Consider the following 17,743-nt stretch of genomic DNA (forward strand, 5'->3'; position numbering starts at 1 on the left):
CTCCAGTAAGCCGGAAGAGGATCTCTAGGGTGAGGTGTAATATCCTCTCCGCCATCTTGTCTCTGTCCATATCCATCTTTGATGGGTAAATCAAGAAAATTCTCTTATCTAGAAGATCTTCACTGAGAGGATCTGATATTGTAGAAACCTGAATAAGAAGATGAGACTATGTAACATCATAAAAATCCTGTGTAATAATACAATTACTGGAGATAATAAGGGAAACATATGAGGAGATTTATTATTTTACAGTATTTAGTTTTCTTCTTCACATCTACTAATAAAACCTATATATTTTATGCCACAGAAAACAAGCATTTTCTTCCTCTCCAGTTGAATGCGTTTCTCATAGACTCATCTTCCATAACACTAATTGTCGTCTCATTTACCGACGCTAGAATTGGCATTATCAATACTGCAGGAGATATTCATTACACATAACATGAGAAATAACTACTTCATGATGAGGACGACATCTTCATCTTCTACTGCGGCTCTAGAAACATATTTGGCCAGAGTCCGTCACTGACTACATCACCACCAGCCGCCTATATGAATGTTTCCCGTCTTCCCCGGGCTCTACCATGTTAGATCTCATGTCTGATTCACACACAGAAGTTTGAGGCTTTTATAAAAGCTTTTTTGTTTGCACAAACACCGCAGACAGAAATTATTTGATACCAAAGTCTCCATATACAGTGTTTTATGGGGTTAATTTCTGGCCTCAGGCTTTCCTATATTACAAGAAATACACCAGAAAAAAATCAGATATTAAAATGTTTCAAAAGAACACTGGCACCAACAATTCTTGTAAAAAGAAAGAAACTTGCAAAATGTATTAGGCCCATTGTTATTTCTTAAGAGGTTAAACATTTGTTTTTAAAAAAAAAATAACTCTTTTGGGCGCCAGAACATAGATGTACACTGCAGAGATGGCACAGGTGCGGCTGCAACAGAAACCCTGGCAGTTTAACCACTTGCTGCTGTCAAAAGGAAACATGGCATCTAAGAAGGTTTGACAATGTTCGGCTCAATTCCCCTCCTCACCCAAGTACTCGATAGTAATAAGTTACCTTTTAACACCCCCATACACATTAGACTAAAGTTACATTAAAGCACTGATTTCAGTGGGGTTTAGTCAACTATACAATGTATTCGGGGCCTACGGACAGATGATGTCAGGGCAGGGAAGGATCTGGCATCCTGAATTTCAGAGGCTAATCTGTTTGTTCTTCCTGTAGATAATCCTCCGCTAGAAGAGTCTGGAGGCGACGCTCTCATACAAACCACAGGAAAGCTGGAATATTTGTGTGTATGGGGGAGTCGGGAGAGATAGCCGTCTGCCAAATGACCATTTAGGCAACACATATCTCATGTATATGGGGTCGTTAGTATTACACTGACAGGCAGGGATAATACACGGCACTACAGTAGTACAGTGCATCACCTGAGCAATCAGAGGTTTGTATGTTGTATGATCGAACTAATGAGAGTTGTTTAAAAAAAAGTTTAAAGTGAAAAAATATCACAGTTTTATCAACAAGAAATATCAGTCACTATAGTGAAAACAGATTCACTGTGCAATGTTAGGTAAGTCACGTCCATAACAACAATAGCTATAAGTGGACCCCCCAACCTCAAAAGGAAAAAAAATAATATATATATATATAGAGAACTCATATCTCCTGACTCTGCAAGCCTGGACCAGATGATGTGGAGATGAATGAGGAAGAACAATGTCCAAGGGTACGTGCCCACGATCAGGAATAGCAGAGTTTTGGATGCAGCTCACCTGCGCTGCGTATAAAACGCTACATTCCACATTACAAGCACAGTAGATGGGATTTATAGAAATCCCATGCCCACTGTGCTTCTATTTGACGTTGCATAAACTCACCGGTGGTGCGGGTTTACGAGCCACAGCATGTTAATTTCTGTTGTGGAGACACTAGTCTCCGCAAACAGAAATTTCCACAATAGAATGTATTAGATGTGGTAAATCCGCATTGTTCAATGAACACATGCAGATTTAACTGCGTGATTGAATGCAGCGTATGAATGCATAATACAGAAGAAGCAGTCCGGAACTTTCTGGTTACATGTAGCAGTACATAACTTTTGTTACAAGCCACAACAGTCCAGCAAACCATTATGGGAAGGCCCATCATCCCCTGTGTCACTACGGCCCCTGAGAGCTACTCTAAGCTCCCAGTTGATTTGTGAGGACCTCACTGGCTGAGGTCCATCGGTACAACTTCTTAGTAGTACTCTCTATGTCCATTCGATGACTGGCTTCCTCAGGGGCTGGGGTTATAATTAGTGTTGAGCATTCCGATACTGAAATATCGAGTATCGGCCGATATTCGCGGTATCGGAATTCCGATACTTAATTCCGATACTTTTACAATATCGTATACCGGAATCGGAAGTTCCCATAATGCAATGAGCCAGTTTCATTTTATTCAGCCAATGAGGATCCTAAGAAGTGTGGGCACATCCTGTTAGGCATGTAGGCATCTTAACTAATGGCATGGCTGTGATTGGCTGCTGAAATGATGTCATGATGCACTATAAAAGCCGCCGCCGCCATTTTGAGCTCACTCTGCTGTGAATTCAGTTAGGCATAGGACGCTGCTGTTCTGAGGGACAGTTTTAGCTACCTATTTGGTCTATTCTGCTTTACCCAAGCTATTTTATAAATCGCTGTGCCTTGCAGCGCTAGTGCACAGTTCTCTGCGCTGTTCACGGCTGTCTGCAAGGTCTGTGTGTGTGTGAGTGCAGCTCACCCTGCAGTGTGTGCTTCAGCCACGTCTGGTTGTAGTGCACTCAGTGTGTGTCACTGCCTCATACATTGTCCTTTTTTGACAATTCATAATTTTTCCTGATATCTCCTATTAGTGTGGTGGTTCCATCCGTATTCAGCTAAACTGGTTCCAAACACACTATATAGGAGTAGTTAGAGGAGCCTTTCTGCAGCATTGCGCCCTGCAGCCCCAGCCAGAATAGTATTAGCCTATTTTTTGTAGCCTCATCTATTGCATTGTAGGTTACCTTCCTACATTGTAATAGCTACAAAAAGTTTGTGATACTATCGGTATTACATCTTTGGGCACATCCAGTGTCTTTTTGTGACAAAAAAACCTAAATAAAGTTCACCAAACACTCCACTTTACAGTTGTGTAGGCCACATTAGCTCATATTAAAGTCTAGTCCATACTTTATAAAATTAGTGTTTCTTATACATGTTAGCAGCTGTTCAGGAATAAGCATACTAAGGCCTTAGTACTTTTCTGCCTATCTTTATCAGACTACCAAGATGAAGTAGGCAGGGAGTAAGGCATGTGGTCGTGGTCGTGGGCGTGGAGTTTCTGCAGGGAGAGGACGTGAGGATTCTGTGCCTGCAGGGAGAGGACGTGGGGATTCTGTGCCTGCTGCGGGCACCAGTGACTCAGCATCCCCCAGTTTTACCAGGGAACAGTCCTTTATGCGCAGCTTTGTAGGAGCTAGCCGTACCCCACTACTGCGAGAGGACCAAATTGAAGCCGTTGTCGGATGGATGGCAGCTAACGCATCGACTTCAATTAGTTCCAGATCCTCTCAGGTCCAGAGCACTGAAGAGCACCCATCTGTCTCTTCACCACCTGCCAAATTGCCCAGGCAGTCAGAGAGCCCTGGACAGGAGCCAGCTCTACTTCTGTTCTCTGAATCTCTTGGCTTGGAAAGAGGGGGCCAGCCAAGCAGAATTCGAGAATTTGAAGAAGAGGTAGTATGCAGTGATGCGCAACCGTTTTGTCTCTCTGAATCTGAAGAGGCGGGTGGGCCAGTGCCTATGGTCAGCAGCACACCTCAGTATGCATCTGATGATGAGACTCAGGTGCCTCTTTCTGGTGCGTACTGTGCTGTCGAGACTACCCAGGAGAAGCAGTTGTTTGAAGAGGGTGGTGTAGATGATGAGGTCCTTGACCCATCATGGTGTGAGGGACAGGAAGGTGGTGGGAGCAGCTCTGAGGAAGAGATTCCCCAAACAGCCCAAAAAGGAGGGATAGGGAGGGGGCAGACTTGGTTGCCTGTAGCCTCCACTTAGGCACCCATTAGGAGCATGGCTCTTCCAAAATCCAAAGCGGACGCTCCCAAGACTTGCAGTGCCTGGTCCTTTTTTGACACAGTTGCAGATGACATTTGCTTTGTCAAATGCAAGCAGTGTAATCAGAAGGTGAAAAGAGGGAAAAGTGTCAGTAACCTCAATACCACAAATATGTGGAAACATGTGCGGACCAAGCACGTGGTGGAGTTACAAAAACACACTGAAGACCTAGGCCAACCTACAGCGCCACCTAACACCTCTTCAGCTCGTGTTGTAGCCTCTTCCTCCAGCTCACACACAGCTGGTTCGGCTTCCTCACAGGATCGCCATGGAAGAATCTCTGGCACTGTTGTACAGAGACACAGTGTAATTCCACCCACAGCACCACTTTCCCAGTCATCCTCACACTCCCAGGCCAGTCTACAGCCATCGTTAGCACAGGCATGGGAGAAAAGGCGCCCATACTTTGCAAACCAACCCCGAGCACAGGCTCTGAATGCTGGCATTGCTAAACTACTGGCCATTGAAATGCTATCATTCAGGCTGGTGGAGACTGACACCTTCCGTAACTTTATGGCATTGGCAGTCCCACAATACAACGTGCCCAGCCGCTTTTATTTCAGCAGGCAAGCCGTCCCTGCCCTGCAACATCATGTGGAGGGAAAAATTAAACATGCGCTACAAAACGCCGTCAGTAGCAAGGTCCACCTGACCACCGATGCGTGGACCAGTAAGCATGGACAGGGACGATACCTTTCCCTCACTGCCCATTGGGTAAATGTTGTGGAGCCGGGTACAGATCTTGAGAGTGGCGCTGTACGTGTTCTGCCAACTCCAAGGACTGCAGGAATCCAGTCTGTACACATTGACTCCTCCTCATACTCCAGTTCCTCTGAATCAGCGCTGCAGGAGCCATCACGGTCTACCTCCACATCGACCCGTGAACGGTTACCTGTTATGATGACCGATATGAGCACAGCCGTGGCCAAACGTCAACAGGCCGTATTAAAATTAATTTCTTTGGGGAATCGAAGCCACACAGCGCAGGAGCTCTGGAATGCCATCAAGCAGTAGAGCGACGTGTGGTTTGTGCCAGCGAATCTCCAGCCAGGCATGGTAGTGTGTGACAATGGCCGAAATCTGGTGGCAGCTCTGGGCCTAGGCAACTTCACTCACATCCCATGTCGGGCACATGTGCTCAACTTGGTTGTGCAGAGTTTTTTGAGGGACTATCCGGATCTTGATGCACTGCTTCACAAGGTCCGCATAGAGTGCGCTCACTTGCAGCGTTCCAGCAACGCAAGATCACGCATTGCAGCTCTGCAGCGCCGATTACGTCTTCCGGAACATCGCATCATATGTGACCTACCCACCAGGTGGAATTCAACGTTACATATGTTGGAGAGGTTGTGTGAGCAGCAGGCAGCAGTAATGGAGTACCAGCTGCAGCAGGCGCAAAAAAGTCGCAGTGCGCGCCGTTCACACTTCACCACCACTGAGTGGGCCTCTATGAAGGACATTTGCCACGTTTTGCATGCCTTCGATTATTCCAAAAGGATGGCGAGTGCAGATGATGCACTAGTCAGCATGACTATCCCCCTTATCTGCCTGCTTGAAAAAAACACTGCAAGCACTAAGGGACAAGGTTTTGGAAGAGGTGGAGGATGAGGAGTCACAAATGCCATCTGATTCTCTACAGTCTGCGCAACGTGGTTCCTCACAAAGACCTAGGCAGGGGACACTTTGTGAGGAGGATGAGGAGGAGTCAATGGATGAGGAAGACATCTGTCCAGAGGAGGGAGGTACACAATGCTCTAGTAGTCAGTATCTAGAGCGAGGGTGGGGTGATGCAGAGCAGGCAGAGATCACGCCTCAAGCAGGGGACAGCGTTTCTTGGCCAGTTGGCAGTCTGCAGCACATGGTTGATTTCATGCTGCAGTGCCTGAGAAACGACCGCCGCATCGCCCACATTCTCAACACGGCTGATTATTGGGTGTCCACCCTCCTAGATCCTCGCTACCGGGACAACTTACAAAGCCTCATAACACCACTGAACCGGGAGCGTAAAATGCGGGAGTACCAAGACGCACTGGTGCATTCCATCATGTTTTCCATTCCAACCGAGAGCAGTGCTGCTAGTGCTTTACAAAGCAGCTCAGTGCATCGAGGCAGTGGAGGAAGCTCTGCACAAAGAGGGAGCAGAAGCAGAGCCTCAGCACAAGGCAAGACCAGTATGGCCCAAATGTGGCAAAGTTTTGTGTCCCCACCGCCACAAATGTCTACACCATCACAGACGGCTCCAGTCAGCAGGAGGCAACGTTTTCGTCAGATGGTGACAGACTACATGTCTTGCCCTCTCAGTGTACTCCCAGACGGCTCTTCTCCCTTCAAGTTTTGGGTCTGTAAGCTGGATACATGGCCAGAGCTTAGTCAGTATGCATTGGAGGTGCTAGCTTGCCCTGCTGCTAGTGTATTATCGGAACGCATCTTTAGTGCCGCAGGTGGTGTACTAACAGACCGTCGTATGCGACTATCCTCCGATAACGTTGACCGGCTTACTTTTCTCAAAATGAACAAGGCCTGGATCTCTCATGAATTTGCCAGTCCTCTTCCAGAATAAGTAATTGGTTGGCAACAGTATCCAGGTCTCCTGTTGTGTTCATGTTTCTACCACCTGAACTGTAATCCCTGAGCTCCAACACCGCCAGTTGGCGCTCAGAAGTGCCGTCTGCACAGTCAACACTTGCTGCCGGGTTATTGGGGTTCAGTAACGTCAGCTGTACCCCTGCTGTGCGGACGGCAATTTCTCCTGCTCTGTCCTCATTCACACTACTACAAATTTTAAAGTTGCTCCAATTACACCTCTGACTCCTCTGTTTTCAGTATTATCCCTGAGCTCCAACACTGCCAGTTGGCGCTCGGAAGTGCTGTCTGCACAGTCAACACTTGCTGCCGTGTTATTGGGGTTCAGTAACGTCAGCTGTTCCCCTGCTGTGTGTCCGGCAAATTCTCCTGCTTTGTCCACATCCACTGTACTACTGATTTAAAACTTGCTCCAATTACACCTCTGGCTCCTCTGTTTTTAGTATTTACCCTGGGCTCCAATACCGCTAGTTGCTGCTCAGAAGTGCCGTCTGCACAGTCAACGCTTGCTCCAGTGTTATTGGGGTTCAGTAACGTCAGCTGATCCCCAGCTGTGTGTCCGGCAAATTCTCCTGCTTTGTCCACATCCACTCTACTACTGATTTAAAACTTGCTCCAATTACACCTCTGGCTCCTCTGTTTTTAGTATTTACCCTGGGCTCCAATACCGCTAGTTGCTGCTCAGAAGTGCCGTCTGCACAGTCAACACTTGCTCCAGTGTTATTGGGGTTCAGTAACGTCAGCTGATCCCCAGCTGTGTGTCCGGCAAATTCTCCTGCTTTGTCCACATCCACTGTACTACTGATTTAAAACTTGCTCCAATTACACCTCTGGCTCCTCTGTTTTTAGTATTTACCCTGGGCTCCAATACCGCTAGTTGCTGCTCAGAAGTGCCGTCTGCACAGTCAACGCTTGCTCCAGTGTTATTGGGGTTCAGTAACGTCAGCTGATCCCCAGCTGTGTGTCCGGCAAATTCTCCTGCTTTGTCCACATCCACTGTACTACTGATTTAAAACTAGCTCCAATTACACCTTTGGCTCCTCTGTTTTTAGTATTTACCCTGGGCTCCAATACCGCTAGTTGCTGCTCAGAAGTGCCGTCTGCACAGTCAACGCTTGCTCCAGTGTTATTGGGGTTCAGTAACGTCAGCTGATCCCCAGCTGTGTGTCCGGCAATTTCTCCTGCTCTGTCCACATTCACGCTACTACAGATTTTAAAGTTGCTCCAATTACGCCTCTGGCTCCACTCTGTTTTTATTATTTACCCTGGGTTCCAGCTGTTTCCCAGCAGTGTCTTTGGCACGGGTACTCCCTCCTGCCCAGCCTGGTTCCAGCACGCCAGCTGTTTCCGGGTAGTGTCAACGTCACTTTGCCTCCAATGCATTGTCCTGTCGTGTTGCGGTCGGGTTAGCCGACTCTATGGTGCCTGCAGTTTAGGTGACTCCTATGTGGGCTGCGGGATCTGGCAATGAAGGCTGGTTCCATAGTGCCAATAGGACAAGCACCCCCTGTAGGACTGTGGGTTTTGGTAACTGCGGCCGGCTTGCGGCCTTGAAACTTTTTTTTACATGGGTACCTTCTGCTACCCCTCCGGGTTCCAGTACCGTCAGCTGGTTCTTGGCAGTGCCTTTGGCTTAGGTGCCTCCTTCTCGGTATCCAAGTTCCACCAACGTCTGCTGGTCCTTGGTACTGCTGTCTGGCACAGGTACCTCCTGCTTAGTAACCGAGTTCCAGTACCGTCAGCTGGTCTTCGGTAGTTCCATTGGCTCTTGTACCTTCTGCTACCCATCCGGGTTCCAGTACCGTCAGCTGGTCCTCGAAAGTTCCATTTGCTCTTGTACCTTCTACTACCCATCCGGGTTCCAGTACCGTCAGCTGGTTCTCGGCAGTGCCTTTGGCTTAGGTGCCTCCTTCTCGGTATCCAAGTTCCACCAACGTCTGCTGGCCCTTGGTAGTGCTTTCTGGCACAGGTACCTCCTGCTTAGTAACTGAATTCCAGTACCGTCAGCTGGTCCTCGGTAGCTGTACCTTCTGCTACATTTCCAAGTTCAAGCTTTTTGAAATGGTTCTTGGTAATCACTCTGGATCTCCCTGACGAGGACCCTGAAGATGAGGACCCTGAAGACCACCCCGAAGAAGACGAGGACCCCGAAGACGAGGACCCTGAAAACGAGGACCCTGAAGACCAACCCGAAGAAGACGAGGACCCTGAAGAGGAGGACCCTGAAGAGGAGGACCCTGAAGAGGAGGACCCTGAAGACGAGGACCCTGAAGACCAACCCGAAGAAGACGAGGACCCCGAAGACGACAACCCTGAAGACGACCCCGAAGAAGACGAGGACCCCGAAGACGACAACCCTGAACACGAGGACCCTGAAGACCAACCCGAAGAAGACGAGGACCCCGAAGACGACGACCCTGAAGACGAGGATCCCGAAGACGACGACCCTGAAGACCACTCCGAAGAAGACCAAGAAGATGACCCTGAAGAAGTTGACCAAGAGGATAAAGAAGAAGAAGACAACCACCAAGATACAGAAGAACAAGAGACAGAAAACCAAGAAGCAGAAGTACAAGAAGCTGCAGAACAAAAAGCGGAAGAACATTAAGCATAAGACAAAAAATCAGAGCAAAAGATAATATCTAAATTATAAGCAGAAGATGACTAAGCAGTGTATGGGGGTGAGTCCGTTCCTCCTCGTGGTGCCCCTGGAAAAGACCTGCTGCTGCAGGCCAAACTGAACGCAGACAAATCCTGTTGTCAATCTTTTGTGACAAGCAGAACGAAAGGTGTAATGTTCAAACTTTTATAGATAACAACTACAGGAATGCCTGTCACAAATAAGAATATGATGAAGATGAAGAAGTAGAATATGAAGAAGATTAATAGTTGAATAAGAAGAATATGAAGAATGTAAAAAAAAAGAATAATAAAAAGAAGGTGAAGAAGAAGAAGATGAAGAAGGTGAAGAAGAAGAAGATGAAAAAAATGCTGATGCTGAGGATGATGAAGGAGAGAGTGTGGGAGAACTAAAAAAGAAGGTGAAGAGCATGGAAGTAATGAAACATAAATATCTGACAAAATATAAAAATACTTAACATAGTCAATATTTCGTAACTCAGAACGTCTTAAAAAATATATTAATTCCTGCTATTCCATTTGATTGGGCTAAACCTCCATGCCTTTATTGTCTCCCCCACCTCCCCCAATACATTCTACATTATTCTTAGTTGTTTTCCTTCATGTAGAATTAACCTACAAGGAAAGAAAGGGTTTATTTTCATTCCGATATTTCTGTCCCATTGACTTGCATTGGTTTCCGGTATCGGAATCGGCGATATCCGATACTTTTTGGGTATCGGTCCGATCCAATCCGATCCGATATTTCCCGATATCGGAAGGTATCGCTCAACACTAGTTATAATGCAATAAAAAATGGAGTCACTTACCTTTTAAAGCCTTTGCTTTAGCACCATAGGTCCAATAGGTACCAATAAATTGGCCACTTCTATGTCCAAAATCTTAACAGCTTCTTGCTCTTTCTTCCTGCAGTCATAGTGGAGATATGGCGAAATTTTAAATTGATCTACCACTTTTAAAGATAAATCATGTTTTAATGCTTTTAATCCTTTATTTAGGGTTTATTTACCCCTACAGTAATTTGGTAATACGCAAATATCTCATAGGTCCTGGGTTTATTAGCATCTGCACCAAGAATGGGGCTAAGTAAGTATTTATTAATTAGCCGTGGGGTAGATAGTACCATATTGTGTATGTAGGAGGCAGTACTGTGGGAAAATTTTACTGTGTGTGGGGAGGTGGCAGTACTGTGGGAACATTACACTGTTAGTGGGGGATGGCAGTCCTCAGGAAACATTATAATGTGCATGGAAGGATGGTGGTATTGTGGGAACATTAAACTTTGTGCTAGGGGAATGCTAGTACTGTGGGAACATTATACTGTGTGTGGTGGGAATGGTGGTACAGTGGGAATATTATAATGTGTGTGAGGGATGGTGGTACAGTGGAAACATTATACTGTGTGTGGGGCGGATGGTGGAACTATGGAAATATTATCTTTTGTATGAGAGATGGCAGTACTGTAGGAACATTATACTGTGTGAGGGGCATCATACATACTGCATAAGGAGTGTAAGATTGTGCGCCATAAAAAGAGAAAATCCTCAGTGTTGTGCAGCATTTGTATAAGAAGATTGCCATCTGTCGTCCAAGCGGAACCCTCCAGAACCAATGGGAAGAGGTCGAGTTTCAGGAAGGAGTCTAGATGGTTCACCGGGTAAGGTGACTTTGATGACACAGTTTCTTGACATAAAAGGCCAGTTCCCCAAAATGGGAGCAGATTTGTTGCCAAGCAAAGAATCGAGCACGATATGTGCAGGGGAATCTGAAGCCGAGGAACCAGGCCGTGGTAAAACCCAAGGCAGCGCGTTGTGGTGCGCCGGGAAGCAGAACCCGGCCGGTGCCAGATGAGTCCCAGAATCCAGTCTATGCTAGCTAAAGCCCAAGAACCAGACCTGCGCCGGTCAAGAGCCGAAGTCGCAGCTACGCCAGTCAAGGCCAGAGAACTAGACCCCAGTACTTCGGGTATGAGAAATGCCCACAGTTGGATAAGCACCGAAGATCCGCGAGGAGATTCCTCTCGGGAGTATACGGCTACAGTTAAGAGTGGGAGGCGCAAGTGAGCCAGGCTGCTGCTTCCAGCACTGACGTATGCTACAGGGGTTGGTCCAGGCTACTACAACAAGCAGGGCAAGGCTGGTTGAAGTGATGGCGGCCCAGCGAGCCTTGATAAACTTTGTCAGGAGGACTTGCATCCTACGGGGAAGAACCGGAAACCCCCGCTAGGGAAAATATTATATACAGTGGGTACAGAAAGTATTCAGACCCCTTTAAATTTTTCACTCTTTGTTTCATTGCAGCTATTTGGTAAATTCTAAAAAAGTTTTTTTTTTTCTGATTAAAGTACACTCTTCACCCCATCTTGACTGAAAAAAAAAAAAAATGTAGAAATTTTTGCAAATTTATTAAAAAAGAAAAACTGAAATATGATATGGTCATAAGTATTCAGACCCTTTGCTCAGACAATCATATTTAAGTCACATGCTGTCCATTTCCTTGTGATCCTCCTTGAGATGGTTCTACACCTTCATTGGAGTCCAGCAGTGTTTAATTAAACTGATAGGACTTGATTTGGAAAGGCACACACCTGTCTATATAAGACCTCACAGTGCATGTCAGACCAAATGAGAATCATGAGCTCAAAGGAACTGCCCAAGGAGCTCAGAGACAGAATTGTGGCAAGGCACAGACCTGGCCAAGGTTACAAAAGAATTTATGCAATACTCAAGGTTCCTAAGAAAACAGTGGCCTCCATATTCCTTAAATGGAAGAAGTTTGGGACCACCAGAAGTCTTCCTAGACCTTGCCATCCAGCCAAACTGAGCCTTGGTGAGAGAGGTAAAGAAGAACCCCAAGATCACTGTGCTGAGTTTCAGGGATGCAGTAGGGAGATGGGAAAAAGTTCCACAAAGTCTATCAATGCAGCCCTCCACCAGTAGGGCCTTTATGGCAGAGTGGCCCGACGGATCCTCTCCTCAGTGTAAGACATATGAAAGCCCGCATAGAGTTTGCTCAAAAACACATGAAGGACTCCCAGACTATGAGAAATAAGATTCTCTGGTCTGAGACGAAGATAGAAGGTATGTGTGGAGAAAACCAGGCACTGCTCATCACCTGCCCAATACAATCCCAACAGTGAAACATGGTGGTGGCAGCATCATGCTATGGGGGTGTTTTTCAGCTGCAGGGACAGGATAGCTGGTTGCAATTGAAGGAAACATGAATGCGGCCAAATACAGAGATATTCTGGATGAAAACCTCTTCCAGAGTGCTCTGGACCTCAGACTTGGCCGAAGGTTCACTTTCCAACAAGACAATGACCCTAAGCACACAGCTAAAACAACAAAGCAGTGGCTTCAGAACAACTCTGCGACCATTCTTGACTGGCCCAGCCAGAACCCTGACCTAAACCCAATCGAGCATCTCTGGAGAGACCTGAAAATGGATGTCCACCAACGTTCACCATCCAACCTGACGGAACTGGAGAGGATCTGTAAGGAAGAATGGCCGAGGATCCCCAAATCCAGGTGTGAAAAACTTGTTGCATCAATCCCAAGAAGAGTCATGGCTGTACTAGCTCAAAAGGGTGCTTCTACTCAATACTGAGCAAAGGGTCTGAATACTTATGACCATGTGATATTTCAGTTTTTCTTTTTTAATAAATTTGCAAAAATTTCTACATTTCTGTCTTTTTTTCAGTCAAGATGGGGTGCAGAGTGTACTTTAATGAGAAAAAATGAACTTTTTAGAATTTACCAAATGGCTGCAATAAAACAAAGAAAGAAAAATTTAAAGGGGTCTGAATACTTTCCATACCCAGTGTGTGTGTGTAAATATATATATATATATATATATATATATATATATATATATATATATATATATATATATTTGTCGGGACCATCACCTTTGTCAATAGCTAAAGTAACATACGGTCAGAGGCTGCGATTACAGTTAGAGTGAGCCGGAGAATTCATTGTATATCTGATATTCTAGATTTCACCTTGTAATCTCCCTGTTCTGCATTATTCACTGTTGCTATAGTTATCACAATTCCCCCATATCAGGGACATAAATAATTATATTAGTTACTCCCACATTGTGTATGTCTGTGCGTTGTATCCAGTCACCTGATTACAGGGCATAATGGGGGCATTACACTGTGTGGGGGCATCATACATCCTGCATAAGGGGCATAATGGGGGCATTACACTGTGTGGGGGCATCATACATCCTGCATAAGGGGCATAATGGGGGCATTACACTGTGTGGGGGCATCATACATCCTGCATAAGGGGCATAATGGGGGCATTACACTGTGGGGGGGCATCATACATCCTGCATAAGGGGCATAATGGGGGCATTACACTGTGTGGGGGCATCATACATCCTGCATAAGGGGCATAATGGGGGCATTAAACTGTGTGGGGGCATCATACATCCTGCATAAGGGGCATAATGGGGGCATTACACTGTGTGGGGGCATCATACATCCTGCATAAGGGGCATAATGGGGGCATTACACTGTGTGGGGGCATCATACATACTGCATAAGGGGCATAATGGGGGCATTACACTGTGTGGGGGCATCATACATCCTGCATAAGGGGCATAATGGGGGCATTACACTGTGTGGGGGCATCATACATCCTGCATAAGGGGCATAATGGGGGCATTACACTGTGTGGGGGCATCATACATCCTGCATAAGGGGCATAATGGGGACATTACACTGTGGGGGGCATCATACATACTGCATAAGGGGCATAATGGGGGCATTACACTGTGTGGGGGCATCATACATCCTGCATAAGGGGCATAATGGGGACATTACACTGTGGGGGGCATCATACATCCTGCATAAGGGGCATAATGGGGACATTACACTGTGGGGGGCATCATACATCCTGCATAAGGGGCATAATGGGGGCATTACACTGTGGGGGGGCATCATACATCCTGCATAAGGGGCATAATGGGGGCATTACACTGTGTGGGGGTATCATACATCCTGCATAAGGGGCATAATGGGGGCATTACACTGTGGGGCAGTAAAGGGGTCCTGTACTATGAGAACAATACGTTTCCTCCCTTCCTGTCTCCATAGTTGGGTCGTATGTATCTATTATAGGAAACAGAACAAAAACCTTATGATTCTTATAAAGGGGCAACACAAGACCCCAAAAGAGTCTCGGCGCTGAAGGGGTTAATGCCCCCTGCGCCCAGTAATGGGGGTCTCCACATACCTCCACCTGCAGAGCCGCCACCACATATATGAATTGAGGTCACAGGAGGGGAGGAGTCAGGGGTCACATGATCAGGGGCCTCAGTGGATGCAGGACTCTGCTGTGCTGGTTGTCATGGTGCTGGATGAGCTGAAGTTTATGTGTGGGGTCAGGAGGGGTTTACAGTGTGGATGTAGCAGAGCCGCGTGTGTACGAGGTGTACGGAGCAGAGCCGCGTGTGTACGAGGTGTACGGAGCAGAGCCGCGTGTGTACGAGGTGTACGGAGCAGAGCCGCGTGTGTACGAGGTGTACGGAGCGGAGCTGTGTGTACGAGGTGTACGGAGCGGAGCTGTGTGTGTACGAGGTGTACGGAGCAGAGCCGAGTGTGTACGAGGTGTACGGAGCAGAGCCGCGTGTGTACGAGGTGTACGGAGCGGAGCTGTGTGTACGAGGTGTACGGAGCGGAGCCGTGTGTGTACGAGGTGTACGGAGCAGAGCCGCGTGTGTACGAGGTGTACGGAGCGGAGCTGTGTGTACGAGGTGTACGGAGCGGAGCCGCGTGTGTACGAGGTGTACGGAGCAGAGCCGCGTGTGTACGAGGTGTACGGAGCAGAGCCGCGTGTGTACGAGGTGTACGGAGCGGAGCCGCGCGTGTACGAGGCGTACGGAGCGGAGCCGCGCGTGTGCGAGGCGTACGGAGCGGAGCCGCGCGTGTACGAGGCGTACGGAGCGGAGCCGCGCGTGTACGAGGCGTACGGAGCGGAGCCGCGCGTGTACGAGGCGTACGGAGCGGAGCCGCGCGTGTACGAGGCGTACGGAGCGGAGCCGCGCGTGTGCGAGGCGTACGGAGCGGAGCCGCGCGTGTACGAGGCGTACGGAGCGGAGCCGCGCGTGTACGAGGCGTACGGAGCGGAGCCGCGCGTGTACGAGGCGTACGGAGCGGAGCCGCGCGTGTACGAGGCGTACGGAGCAGAGCCGCGCGTGTACGAGGCGTACGGAGCAGAGCCGCGCGTGTACGAGGCGTACGGAGCAGAGCCGCGCGTGTACGAGGCGTACGGAGCAGAGCCGCGCGTGTACGAGGCGTACGGAGCAGAGCCGCGCGTGTACGAGGTGTACGGAGCGGAGCCGCACGTGTACGAGGCGTACGGAGCGGAGCCGCGCGTTCGAGGTGTACGGGGCGGAGTCGCGCGTGTACGAGGTGTACGGAGCGGAGCCTTGTGTGTACGGAGCCATGTGTGTACGGAGCCGTGTGTGTACAGAGCCGTGTGTACGCTGTATACAGCTGTATACTCCCCAAGTTCGGTTGCAGACACCGCGGCTCTTTATCAGACTGTAGAACTGACACTGGACACTCGGTAAAACTGCGCTCGGACGTCTCCTGTTTCTCGCACAGATATTGATAACATAAGATGGAGTCAGACGAACCCTCCTACAAAACCTGATAACAAAGTCATTACTACAGGACTGGATGAGAAAGGGATTTATTCTACAAGAAACGCTGGGGCCACAAATGAGAGAATCTGGGCCCCGTGGCTGGATACTCCCGGCCCCCAGCGTGTTAGGACCAGACGGGATCTTTGTCCCTGGAGCTTCTCTGCTCGGTATAATGAGACTCTGATCTTGTTCTTATAAAGAGGGTTGGAGTAAAATAGAAGCTGCCTGAATATGAGGACCTTGTCTGATCTCTATGTCCTTGTGTACAGAGCTATGGAGATAGCGCTATTCTCTGTATAATAGATGTGATGTCGCTGGAGCCCTAATATTCCTGTACAGGGGTCTCTGTAGAGATAATCTTACCCCAGCATTATGGATCGGGAGAAGGGAAAAGGGATTGGGGACATTTTATTGTAATTTCCCTGTAATAAAAACTGTAATAAAATATAACGGATTAATAAAAAGTGTTTCGTTTTCCCACCATTTTGTCTGTAGGAGGTAAAGAGCCGAGGCTGAAGATGCTTTATCTACAAAAGGCCCCACTATCAGTATTTGGTCAGTATTTTTTCTCAGGAGTGGGTGATAAATGCAGAATTGGTGACTTGTTTCTATTATACCTTTTCTCTGATTGTTCCTCACCTGGTTTTGGCTCCCACTCCTGAGAAAAAATACTGACCGAATACTGATAGTGGGGCCGTGGCCAAAGAGGGAGGATTGGAAACTCCGAATGTCCTTGTCTATTTGGGGATTAGGAGTTAGGAAAAGGGGCAGGAGAACATTTTGGGTTTTGTTTTGGGGGCAAGAGATGCAATATTTGTCCATATAGTGTAAATATATGAATACAGTTCGGTCCAGAAATATTTGGACAGTGAATCTTTGTGATTTCAGCTCTGCAGGCCACTAATTTGGATTTTAAAATGAAACAACTGAGATGTAATTGAAGCGGAGACTTTCAGGTTTAATTAAAAGGATTAAACAAAAATCTCCTGTGAAACGTTTAGGAATTACAACCATTTTTCTACGAAGCCTCCTCATTTCAGGGGCTGAAAAGTAATTGGAGAAATTAACTTTACCATAAATAAAATGCTCATTAATACTTTGTAGAGAATCCTTTGCAGCTGTGACGGCCTGAAGTCTGGAAGCCATGGACGTCACTAAACGCTGGGTTTCCTCCTTTGTGAGGCTTTGCCGCCTTTACTGCAGTGACTTCAGTTGTAGCTTGTTTGTGGGTCTTTCTCCCTTATGTTTTGTCTTCAGCCTGTGAAATGCAGCTCGATGGGGTCGAGATCTGGTTACTGACGTGACCATTGCGCCATCACAGAATATTTCACTGCTTTACAGTAAAAAACTCCAGAGTTGCTTTCGCACTATGTTTGGGTCATTGTCCATCTGTATTGTGAAGAACTGATCATGTGACTGCTGTCCATGTGATCTTCTCTGCCCAGCCACATGACCGTGACTATAATGATGTGATCGTACATCACTTCCCATTCTGCCACCACATTATTCATTATCATGTGTTTTTTTTTATGTGCCGAATCCGTCAGCACCTCCAGTATTGACGCGTCAGCGGTGAGATGACTGCTTCCTCTCACGTGTTGGTCGCATCACATGAAAACAGCACCATCAATCATGCACACAGGCACCTTGTTTTCAGTGGGCGGGCCATCTGAAGATAGTGTCTGAAGTCACTGCCGCTTCTTGGATGATGTTCCA

General features: G+C 47.4%; 1 long non-coding RNA gene across 1 annotated transcript; it reads right to left on the reverse strand.

Annotated features, from left to right (window-relative positions):
* Window positions 1-12: 12 nt before the first annotated feature.
* Window positions 13-14,716, reverse strand: LOC141197804 (uncharacterized). Its single transcript, XR_012269856.1, has 3 exons — window positions 14,614-14,716; window positions 10,177-10,273; window positions 13-148 (listed from the first exon to the last, which is right to left on the reverse strand). It is a non-coding gene; the product is annotated as an uncharacterized lncRNA (long non-coding RNA).
* Window positions 14,717-17,743: the final 3,027 nt, after the last annotated feature.

This window comes from Phyllobates terribilis, unplaced genomic scaffold, assembly GCF_046119375.1.
Source record: "Phyllobates terribilis strain yellow unplaced genomic scaffold, ASM4611937v1 Scaffold_88__1_contigs__length_6355796, whole genome shotgun sequence".
NCBI lineage: Eukaryota > Metazoa > Chordata > Amphibia > Anura > Dendrobatidae > Phyllobates > Phyllobates terribilis.